This window comes from Lissotriton vulgaris, chromosome 7, assembly GCF_964263255.1.
Source record: "Lissotriton vulgaris chromosome 7, aLisVul1.2, whole genome shotgun sequence".
NCBI lineage: Eukaryota > Metazoa > Chordata > Amphibia > Caudata > Salamandridae > Lissotriton > Lissotriton vulgaris.
The window spans coordinates 194,635,410-194,647,900 of record NC_141695.1 but is presented as its reverse complement, the minus strand read 5'-3'; the positions used below and the strand labels follow the sequence as shown (position 1 = coordinate 194,647,900).

At 45.1% G+C, this 12,491-nt stretch overlaps 1 protein-coding gene across 1 annotated transcript in view; it reads right to left on the bottom strand.

Moving 5' to 3' along the window:
- Window positions 1–12,491, bottom strand: part of LOC147701170 (claudin domain-containing protein 2-like) — a 52,086-nt gene that overhangs the window by 25,561 nt on the left and 14,034 nt on the right.

Below are 12,491 nucleotides of genomic sequence, written 5' to 3'. Positions count from 1 at the left end.
TCAGGAGGCCCATGTACAGAATGGTTGAGAAAGGGGCCTCCGACGACGTCTCAGCAGCCCAGCAATAGGAGACTTACATGTCGCAAACATAGGGGTTCTTGGCCCCCTGAAACCCTCATCAGACAAGGAGAATGTATCCCTCAACCAGTAGTGCACCAAGAGGCCCCTGTGCAGAGAGGTTAAGAAAGGGGGAGGGGCCTGTAACAATCTCAGCAATATGGCTGTGGAGTACTTACATATCGCAACACTAGGAGTTCATGGTCCCATTGACCCTCAGCAGCCAAGGGGACTTCATCCCCCAACTAGTAGTATGGCAGGAGGCCCTTTAGCAGAGTGGTTAACAAAAGGGTGCAGTCCCCCTACGACATCTCAGGAATCCATTCCCCGGGCCTGGCCATTACCAAATGGAGGAAGAGGACTACCTGGGCCAATTTCAACCCTGTGAACCTGTCCTGCATTAAATCTATTTGTAACCAACCAGAAGTATCCTGTCATCTGTCCGCATCATCTTTACAACAGAACCCCATTCCCCAGGACCTGATCTTTTATTTTTTTGTTTATTAATACAGGAGGGGGCCATGTGGCTTTCCGGGGCCGTTTTGGCCTAGGGAACCCCAACCCCCCATTCTCTGGGTGCCCTATGGGATTCTATGCACTGCCTTGCAAAAATACGGGATATTAAATAGTAAGATATCTATATTATGGCATTGACAGATGTCTTTTCACTTTACACCTCAATCAGACATGAGGATGGTTTAACAGCATGCCAATATTTTCTCAGAGCGTGAACAATGACTTATATTGAGCACTCAAAAATGTAGATTGAAATGCTTAGTTTCTGCTTAACCCATAATGGATTTATCTTTGATGGAACCCACTAACTACGAAAGTGAGGAACAGCTATGGAGACATCTTTTGCCCATACTTATCCAAATCTGCTTCTGGGCTACTGGAAAGCAGGAACAATATGGACTGATAAAAATCAGAACATGTTAGATCGTGTAAGATTATGGACAAGGTTTATAGAGGACCTCTTCCTAATCTTGGAAGGACACAGAAATAATTTGGAGCAATTAATTTTTATCTTTGAATCAGAATGCTTATAATCTGAACTCCATTCATGCTGTCAGTTGACAACAGGTAACCTTTTTTAATGTTGAGATATTTTATCAAAGACGTGAAACAAAGCCCATCGAAAAGCGACATAATGCAATAGTATCCTTCACAGTGCACACCTAAAGATGTTTTAATGGAGTATCCCTTTTGGAGAAATGTTAAGATCCAGAGGTGACTGCTCGGAGAGAACGGTAATTTTGAGGAACAGATACAAGAAATGCAAATGATGTTTCTGACTTGAGGAGACCCACCTGAAGTGCTTATGAATGCAGAACATAGAGCAATAGTCGGAAAAGAGAAGAACTTCAAATTGCTCGCAGAAAGGAAACATTGGTGGACAATAACATCTTCATAATCATGGATTACAACTGTAAACAATGAGAATTAAATCAAATACTAGACATAAAATGGAAAATTGTGCAACTTGATGAAACCCTGAGGGATATGCTCAGATACCACCCTAGTGTACCACATAGGAAGATGAATCTTTGGAGATCTCTTAACAAAAAGTCATCTATCAATCAATCAATCAATCAGCATTTGTTAATTGTGACTATTCACCTGTGAGGGTCTGAAGGGGCTGGCAGGGGGTGGAGGTTGAGGTGGGGGCTGCAGGTCCCACTGAATGCTGACGTTCAGTCGAATAGCCGGGTCTTGAGATCCTTCCTGAATTGGGTCAGCGACTTGACAGCCTCAGGTGGAGAGGCAGGGTGTTCCAGGTTTTGGCGGTGATGTAGAAAAAGGATCTTCTTCTGGTCCTGGTCTCACGGATCCGAGGGACGGTGACAAGGGCCAGTTGGGCAGAACGGACGTGTCTGGTAGGAACTTGGAATGAGAATAGGTGGTTCAGGTACGCTGGTCTGGCATTGTGGAGGGCTTTGCAGTTGTGTGTGAGGAGCTTGAAGGTCACTCTTGGTTGACTGGGAGCCAGTTGAGTTCTCGTAGGTATTCAGCGATGTGGCTGTGGCAGGGGTTGTTGAGGACCAGTTTGGTGAGGCGTTTTGAACATTCAGTAGTTTCCTGAGGAGTTTCTGGATGAGGCCTGCATAATGTGCATTGCCATAGAGATGGCGTTGATCTGGGGGTTCATAGTAAGGGAGGAGTCCAGTATGATGCAGAGTTTGTACTGTGGTCTGTGGATGTATGAAGGGTTCCTAACATGGTGGGCCACCAAGCAATGAGGACAAGGACTTCGGTCTTGTCGGAGTACAGCTTGAGGCAGCTGTCTCTTATCCAGGTGGCGATGACCTTCATCCCATTGTGGAAGTGGTTTCTAGCCATTGTGGGCTCCTTTGTGAGGGAGAGGATCAGCTGGGTGATGTCATCATAGGAGACAATGTTGAGTCCATGGTGCCTAACTATGGCAGCGAGTGGGGCCATGTAGACGTTGATGAGGGTGTGGCTCAGGGAAGAGCCATGGAGGACTGACCATTCGATCTCCGGTGGTAGTCTGACTCTCTGTGTTCTACCAGAGAGGAAGAAACAGATCCAGTCCTGGGTTTTGTTATGGATGCCGGCATCGTGGAGTCTCGTGCGTACGGTGTGGTAGGAGATGTGTCAAAGGCCGACATGAGATCCAGGAGGATGAGGGCTGCTGTTTCTCCCTGGTCGAGAAGGGCTCAGATGTCATCGGTGGTGGCGAGGAGGGCTATCTCAGCAATGTGGTTGCTTCGGAAGCTGGATTGAGAGGAGTCCAGGACGTGGTCGGCTTCTATGAACTCGGAGAGTTTTGCAATCTTAAGGTCTGTCCGTTCAGTGGATGGATTCTCAGCATGGGGCTGATATTGCCGTGTTTCCAATTGTCAGGGAAGGTGGTGGTCTCGATGGAGCAGTTGATGATGCAGCGTAGTTCATGGGTGAGGGTGGCTCTGTGGAAGATGTAGTGCAGGCGTGAGTCTAAGGGTGCTCCAGAGTGAATGTTCATGATGGTTTTGAGGGAGTCGTCTGTGGTGAGCGGGGCCAGTTGAGCAGGATCTGTTGGGGCCATCGTCGTCACGCGTGGTGCTGGCAGGAGTGATGGGTGGGTTTTGGGTGTCAAAGCTGTTGCAGATCTGCTAGATCTTGTGATGAAAGATAGTGCTGAGTTTGTTGCCAAGGTCTTGGGAGGGTGTGACATCTGTGGTCTCGCAGCTGGGTTTGGCGAACTCCTTTATGATGGCGAAGAGTTCTTTGCTGTTGTGTGCATTGGCATTGATTCTTTCTTGCATGGTCATTTTCTTTGTGGTATTGATGAGGATCTGGTGTGCGGTGATGGTGGTTTTGAAGGCTCCGTGGGCTTCTGGGGTTTTGTTGTTCCTCCAACTCTTCTTGAGCCATCTACAGTTGCGTCTGGATGCGGTAAGGGTGGCAGTGAACCAACTGGCTTTCTTGGAGTGTTGCTTGCCAGTCACTTTCTTGAGGGGCATCAGAACAATTGGGGATCCATTGGTGGAGGTGGTATGCTGATGTATTGGTGCCTTTGGATGTCCGCAGTGTGGTTGGTTGTGTCCACTAGGTTTGGTGAAGGAGAAGTGAACGCAGTCGTGGTCAGTCCAGAGGAGTTCGGAGGTATGGCTGTAGCCTGTAGGTGATGTTTTCGCTGACAGGGAAGATGGGGCCAAGCATATATCCTGTTGTGTGGATCAGAGAAGTGACTAGCTGCTTGAGTCTGATATTGGTGAGGTTCTCTAGAAGGGCTGCAGCGTTCTGGTCATTGGGGTTGTCCAGGTGGAAGTTGAGTGTCGCGGAGTAAAATGTAATTAGTAGATGCAAGAGACTGGAGTGCGAAGAAGTCGATGAAGCTGTCAGTGAAAGGCGGGCTGGGGCCAGGAGGTCTGCAGATGAGGGTGCCGCGGAGGGTGGTGTTGGGGTTGATCTAGACCAAGTGGAAATGTTCCATGGTTGTTTTTGGGTCATCCGAGTGGGTGGTCAGGCTGAATGCCCGGTAAAATATCTTAGCTCTAGTATAATGGCTCCTCAAAATGTACTAAATTCAAGGCATGCAAGCATTTAAACTCATATGATGGGTAAAAAAAAGAAAATAAGGGAACACATCACGTGTGAAACAATATGTAGTTTATATTTTGAAATGCACATGAACTATGTTGGGAGTGCCAATAATAAAGTGAAACTTAGGGTCCTACAACATTTACAGGCCATACAAAATTGTGACTATACCTACCCCATAGCAATACATTTTTTGGACAAACACAATGGTGACATTGAAGAGCTACATTATTACACATCAAAGCATAAAAAAGAGGGGGGGTAACCAAGAACTGGCCTTAAAAGAATGGAATTATCTTATCATTATGATGGGAAAAGAACCTCCCCTGGGACATAATTTAGATGTAGAAGGTTATATTTATTTATGGAGTGTATTTCATAATTTCCAACCATAATAGAATAACTTCCCTCTTTTATATTCTACGTCTTTTATCATGAAATTTTAATTCCTGTAATTATGTGTTGTTTTTATCCAAAATAAAGAAAGAAAGAGAGAGAGAACTCTGCAATCTGTCAAGTCACGCTGCACTCTAGGTATTACTAGAGGTCCCTTTCAAGTAAGATGCAAAAGCATTAGAATTGTTTCATAAACCTGCAGTTCCACAAGTCATTACTAGAGGTCCCTCACTAGTCTGAGGCAACTGTTACAATGACCTTCACCAAACTGAGGGGCTGTGACTTTAACACAAACACAGGGGAATAGGAAGGGGGGTGCGGTGGGTGAGGGCTGCACTGGGTTTCATCACTGAGGGGTGACAAAATAGCACAAATATGTATTTTTAAAATAAAAATAAATTTTTGGGGCTCCAACACTATATAATAAAATTAAAATATGCAAAATTCAATGTGCAGGGGCGGGGGTGGTGACAAGAAATGTTCCGCACTTGGTACCACCTGATCGTGCTATGCCACTGTATATACCTACACACCTTTTTAATTCAAATGATTTGCACTTCTTTTCCCTAGGATAATTTAATTTGCCAAAGAGTGTTTAAAATAATGAGTCAAAATTACAGATTTCAATAAACTTCTTTATTTGTTGACAAAGTAAGTGATACTACCCACCTATATTTAGGAACTAACAGTCTCTGTTAACTACAAGTGCCATTAAATATCTAATTTCAGCTCTATATATTTAGGTGGGTGTGGAAGTATATGCAATCAAGTCTTTTAAAGTGAGCATTACATAGTTTTGGGTAAATACTAGGAATTCTTTTTTCTTGGGAAATTACATGAGATGTAAATTAGGAGAAAGTAAAAAATAAAATTACAAACATTGGCTTTAAGGAACACTATACAGTAATAGTTTGAAGGCAAAGTTTTAAAACCAGTAGTTGCCCTTATTTTATTGTGTATCTCTATGACTTTTCCACAATTCTGACAAATGTCTATAATATGAGAAAGTTGAGAAATTGTATTTAAAACTTATTAAAAAGGTGGAAAGTCTCCCAAAAATTGCCCAATTTCCAAATGTCTCATTATTACAAAATCTTCTTTCAAATCAGAACAAAGGCAGCATTCTATCTGCTGGTACAAGATTTGTGACACGTTTTATGTTAAAATAAATTGACTTGTTTAACTCAGGCAACTCCAGTGTTTTGTTTCTCGAACCTCTCAAAATGTACAAGATATTGCTACCTTTCCTACAAAAACTAAAAGTGAAACAAATCTCTGTACCCAGGATCCCGCCCAAAAGCTCAATATGTAAAGAAACATGTTTCAATTTTAAACATTCCCTCTGAAGAACAGTCAAAGAGTATGAGTGATAGATGGCAGGCCTCAGAGACGAAACAACAGAAGGATGTGGCAAGGATGATCGTCACCTGATGCCTATACAGTTCCAAAATGAAAAAAAACTCTCAAAATCAGCAGGATGCCCAAGAACAGTCTGTGCAGCAGAGGACTTGTTGAAAATGGCCCTCTCTGAATCTTCCTACTATTTTTCTGGACTTCTTTTCGTTGGCCTTAGGATTCTGGGCCATCACCTCGGCTGACCAGTGCTGAAGTGTATGTGCTTTTCTCCTAACCATGGTGATATTGGTGTATACTCAATAGACATATTTAGTTTACTTGTCAGTCCCTTGTAAAGTGGTATACAATATACCCAAGGCCTGTTATCTAAATGTTAATAGTGGGCCTGCAGCACTGGTTGTGCCACCCATACAAGTAGCCTTTCAAACCTGTTTCAGGTCTGCCATTGAAGGGCCTGTGTGTGCAGTTTACTGCTACTTTGACTTGCCATTTAAGAACACTTGCCACGTCTTAAACTCCCTGTTTATTACACCTACAGCACCACTACGGCAAGCCCTAGGTAGCCCCAAGTGCAGGTGCTGTGTAACTAAAAGGTAGGACATGTACTTTAGGATTTACATATCCTAGTAGTGACAATCAGGTAACTTTACTTTCAATACTTTATTTTCACTACTGTGAAGCCTACTACTCTATATGTCTAGCATTGGGAATTCCTTAAACCACTTTAAAGCTGTAATTCCTGATTATAAAGGAGTAGCTGATTTATGTTTTATATATTTGGAATTGTAATAATAAATCCTCTTTAATGGTAATGTTGGCTTTACCATTACTATTTTAAACATGGAACTTTTAGAAAGTGGGATTTCTCTGCTGTTACTGTTCTGTGTGCATGGCAGCATGTCTCTACGTGTCTTGGGAGGGTGACAGGTACCCTTTGTGCATTCCCTCTAGACAGCCACACACATACACAGGAAGGGTCAGTGTGACAGAATTTATCTGCATTCTGATAGCGCTTCCTGGGCAGGAAGAGAGAGGGGGAGCTGACACTTACACCTGAATATGTACAGTCCTGTTTCCCACATAAAGGGCTGATTACCCCTTACTGATAGTATGGAGCCACGGCTGGGATGAAAGGGAAACTTGTGCACTTCAAAACCAGCTTAAAAGTCACCCCCACTTCAAAGTCGAATTTGGGTATAAGTACTGGGTCTCTATCCCTACCAAGATAAGACACCTTTGCATTTTGTCAGAAGGACTGCCGTGCTGCATGAAGGACTCATTGCTGGACAGCTGACCTGTGTTGCTCTGCTCCTCTCTGATTCTGCTGAAGGAGAGCTGGACTATGCCTTTTTCTGCAAGTGTGCTCCAAGTGCTTGTTGGCTTGCCTCCTGTTTCTAGAGATTCAGTGATATCAAAGTCTCTATCCCTGCTCATGTGCCTGGTTCACTGGGAGATACTTGAAACGGACATTGACACATCTCCTGTCTGTGTGTAGCAGAACCGGCGCATCACCCCGATTGCAGGAGTAAAATTGATGCTTTGCTTTTGCAACCAACGCAGTGCCTTGAGAAGCCAGTGCATCTGAACGATGCATCACCACTGCAGCAGCTCAGAGAGATTGCGGCATCCCTCAACTGTGTGAAGAAACCCAGGGCATCACTCTACGGAAACGACACATCTCAGCCTGGTATCTCGCCAGCAGGATTGATGCATTGCCATCACTGTGTAGAGAAGAATCAATACATCTTCGACCTATGGGGTTGAAACTGATGAATCTCACAAGTCCCCTGGCTGATGCAATGTTGCAACCAGGAAAGGTACCTTGTTCAATGGGGCTTCAGTGGGTCCTGTAGTCAGCTGCTGCACCATTGCAGTCGCCCGGGTTTTGACTTTGCTCCAGTCCAGCACGACCTCAAGTAACCCCAAAAACGCTATTTGCTTCTAAGTGCTATTGTTCACTTATTCTTTTAAAATTCATATCTTGACTTTTAATTATTGGATTTTTTTCGGTTTGGTCTTTTTTTTTACAGAATATAATAGCAGGGGCGTCTCTAGGCTCATGGCGGCCCGGGGCAGGGAACATAGGTAGGAGGCCCCGGAAGAGGTGGTCCAGGCGGGGCAGAGCGCAGAGGCCAGTGAAGTGGGGGGGGGGGTTAGGGTGTTTGGAAGTTTGGTAGGGAGGACGGTGGCAGTGTCTCCCCGACCCGCTGACGCCTCAGGCGATGAACAACTGACTGTGCTTGCAAAGGAACGATTTTAAACTGATTTTAAAAGTGAATTGCTGATTTAATAGCGCCGATTTAGTTGGGGCCCTTGTAGTCTATTTTGTATTATATTAGCGCTACACGCCCCAGGGCAACATTTGCAGGCCAAAATAACTAAACTTACCATCTAAGCCAGCCTGTGCTCGATCAATCGTCCTGCCCGCCCCGGTCCGACTCGGCAACCAGTGCCGTTGAGCGGAGGGCGGGTCAGGCAGAGCCAGGTCACTTCCGGCTACAGCGAGCGGTTAGCGCTCTAGTTGCTGCATGCTGAGGGGTATTTAGGCAACGAGGAGCAGGCGGCGTATCTCGGTAGGGAGGACGGTGGCAGTGTCTCCCCGACCCGCTGACGCCTCAGGTGATGAACAACTGACTGTGCTTGCAAAGGAACGATTTTAAACTGATTTTAAAAGTGAATTGCTGATTTAATAGCGCCGATTTAGTTGGAGCCCTTGTAGTCTATTTTGTATTATAATAGCGCTACACGCCCCAGGGCAACATTTGCAGGCCAAAATAACTAAACTTACCATCTAAGCCAGCCTGTGCTCGATCAATCGTCCTGCCCGCCCCGGTCCGACTCGGCAACCAGTGCCGTTGAGCGGAGGGCGGGTCAGGCAGAGCCAGGTCACTTCCGCCTACAGCGAGCGGTTAGCGCTCTAGTTGCTGCATGCTGAGTGGTATTTAGCCCCCTCGTCACAGTGAACGCGCAGCGGTCGCGCGCAGCGAATCGCCTGAGACGCGCCAGAGAGAAGCCCGTCCGCGACAGGACGGGGCCAGGGGCTATTCACTCTACCCTATTTTCCATTACCAACTATGGCCTCTACAAAGGACACACGCCTCAAGTACACCCCACAATCCCTACTAGCTCTCCGACCTCAGGGACAACCGAGGTGTGCTTGCAATAACTGCCCATTTCCCGAAGGCCCGTTTTCTTGTCCTCAATGCAGATTCCAAGCTACTTCTGACTCCATTATTACTGGTTTCACAAGGGCCACTGATACTAGCACTAAAACGAAAGGCTGGAAAAGCTTTCTTTTAAATGTTCGATCACTTCCCCGACACCATGTCGAGATCTGGGATACTATCCAGAGTCTCAAACCAGAAGTATGTTTCCTTACGGAAACTTGGTTGAAGCCCCATACTGTCCCATCCATAACTCTGGGTATCCCTCAAGGATATAAAATTTTAAGACAGGACCGCCCAGTAAAAACTGGCGGAGGAACCGCCATTATTTACAAAGAAAAACTCCATATTACAGTGCTGGAACAAACCATTTTGCCTACTATGGAAATAATGATTTTCAAAATTAAATACCAGAACTAAGGACCACTGGAGAGGTGCCCTAGTATACCGACCTCCGGGCCCCAATGCTGGCTTTTCACTAGCCTTAACCGAAATACTATCCCCACACTTGAGAGCAAAAGAAAACTTTATCATACTCGGAGATTTTAATTTTCATGCGGACGTAGCTGAAGACCCTGACACCAAACTCCTCCTAGCCGACCTTGCTCTTTTAGGTCTTCATTTAAGAAACTGTGGCCCCACTCATAGAAAAGGCCATACTCTGGATTTAATATTTACCAACCATCCCTCAATACACTGCCACCCCCCCAAATCTATCAACTGGTCCGATCATAGCATGCTGGAATTTTCCTTTTTACAACTTGCTAAACCTTCTGATCCCCCTACTACTTTGAGCATTAAAAGGAGATCATGGCATAAAATCACCCCGGACTCTTTTGAGCAAGTCTGGAGAGAGCCAATTATTTCTGACTCTGATAACACTGAATCGGCTCTATCCAAACTAAACAACACCCTTCTGGATACCATAAACTCTTTAGCTCCACAAAAGATTGTCAAAAAACCCTCGACCACCAAAAAAGAAACATGGTACTCCGAATCACTAAAAATAGGGAAACAAAAATGCAGAAAGCTGGAAAAACAATGGAGAAAGATTCATTCTCTCGCCAGCAAGGAACTTTATCAGCAGGCAATATCTACCTACTACAAAAACATTAAAAAGGCAAGAAAAACCTGCTTGCTGTCTCAGCTTGATGAAGCCTGCAACTCTACTAGAGAATTATATAAAATCCTCAAGACTTTTACCAACCCTTTGGCTTGCGAAAGTCCTGACACTTTCTCTCAAGAGTTGTGTAATAATATCTCTCAATTTTTTGAGGATAAAATCGACACAATCTACAATAAAATCCTGGCCAAACACCCCAATAACTCGGAAGACCTTAGTACCTTATGTAAAGAAATTCCCACAGAGATCTTCAAAGTCATTCCAGAAGTCGCAGAGAGTGATATTCTATCATTATTGAGCAACATGAAATCTGGCTCCCCTCATGATCTTCTCCCTGCTAGACTAACTAACAACCTGAGCAGATCATTATGCCCAATCATCACAAAAATCCTCAATCTCTCCTTTAAAGAAGGTAAACTCCCGCAACAGTGGAAAGAGGCAGTTGTGAATCCGATACGTAAAAATACCACCTCTCCCTGGACGGAACTCTCCAACCTCCGCCCAATCTCTCTTTTGCCCCTCCTGAGCAAGTTGGCTGAGAAATTTGTTAACACCCAGATTTCCAGTTTCATAGAAGCGACAGGGGGCCTGGACCAATCTCAATCCGGGTTCAGGCCCAACTACAGCACCGAATCAGCACTCCTCTCCGTGACCGATAACATCAAGATGTCACAGGATAGAGGAGGCTCGATGATTCTGGTGCTGTTAGACCTGTCAGCCGCTTTTGATACTGTGTCGCATAAAATCCTGCTGAGCCGACTGCAAGGAGTGGGCATTAGAGGTCAGGAGCTTGCATGGTTGGAAAGCTTCCTCTCTGGCCGCTCACAATCTGTCAGCCTGGGCCCCTACCATTCCATCTCTAGGGCGCTCACAAAGGGGGTGCCACAGGGCTCATGCCTAAGCCTCACATTATTTAATGTGTATGTGGCCCCCCTTGCTGAGATTGTGAGGAAGTACGGATTCACACCAGTGTCTTACGCCGACGACACTCAACTCCTCTACCCTTTCCATGCCCTCAACTCTAATGTTAGGGAAAATTTTGCGGAAGGTATGAGGGCTGTCTCAAACTGGATGGCCTCCAATTACCTCCAGTGTAATGTCGGGAAGACAGAAGTGATGCTCTTTGGGAAAGCTAGCATAGTCTGGTCTCCCGACTGGTGGCCCCAGGACTTGGGACCTGTACCCTCCCCAAAACCAACCGTCAAAAATCTGGGTGTGAAACTGGACCAAAACTTAACCCTAAAAGAACACGCAAATGTGATTGCAGGAGCCTGTTTTCACACCATTGGCCTACTCAGGCGAGTTTTCCCTCTTTTACCGGACACCTACAGAAAGACCCTTGTACAGGCCCTTGTAATAAGTCGATTAGACTATTGCAATGGGCTTCTGATACAAGCTAATGAGGACGCCATCAATTGACTACAGGTGGTTCAGAATACGGCGGCCAGACTGATTCTGAATGCTCCCTCAAGAACATCTTCTAGACCCTGTTGAGAGAACTACACTGGCTCCCAATACGCCAACGTGTTAAATTTAAGATCTGCTGTACTGTCCACAAATGCCTGTTCGGAAACGGCCCCAACTACTTAACCCAAAAACTACAGCCTTACAAACCGGACCGAGATCTGCGGTCAAGCAACCAATTCCTGCTTAAACCACCTTTTATTAAAAAGACCAGACAAGGTGGCCGAGCCCTCTCTTCAGTGGGGCCGACTTTGTGGAACAATGTGCCCCTTAGCCTCAGACAGATCTCCAATCACTTATCATTTAGAAAAATGCTAAAACCTAATCTGTTCATGGAGGTATAACTAACTGCTGTCCCTCTTCTGTAATCTCAGTTCATCTGCAATGATCCTGTTTTTCACCACCTTTTGCGGTCAAAGCGCGGAGATACCCTGACCGGGGTCGATTCTGGCGCTATAAAAGAAATTAAATAAACAGAGCCGGAGCCTGCCAAATCCCTGCAAGGGATCGCCATGCAAATATGTATCCATCCTCAGAGGATTATTATATTAAGGATATATATTGGCGTGGGGGCCCCTGAGGTTTCGTGGCCCTGTGCAGTTGAGAAAAATCCTAATTTTATGACTTTCGGTATTCACAGAATGCATTTAGGAGTCCTAAAGTTAGGAGTCCTAACTTTACTACTACTAAATTGAGAAAAATCCTAATTTTAAGACTTTTGGTATTCATAGAAGGCATTTAGGAGTCCTAAAGTTAGGACTCCTAACTTCTGTGAATACCGAAATGAGTAAGTGTCTTCTGTGAATACCAAAATGAGTAAGTGCCTTTTGTGAATACCAAAATGATAGTAAGTTTAAGATTTTGTCTTAAGTTAGTTCTGTGAATCG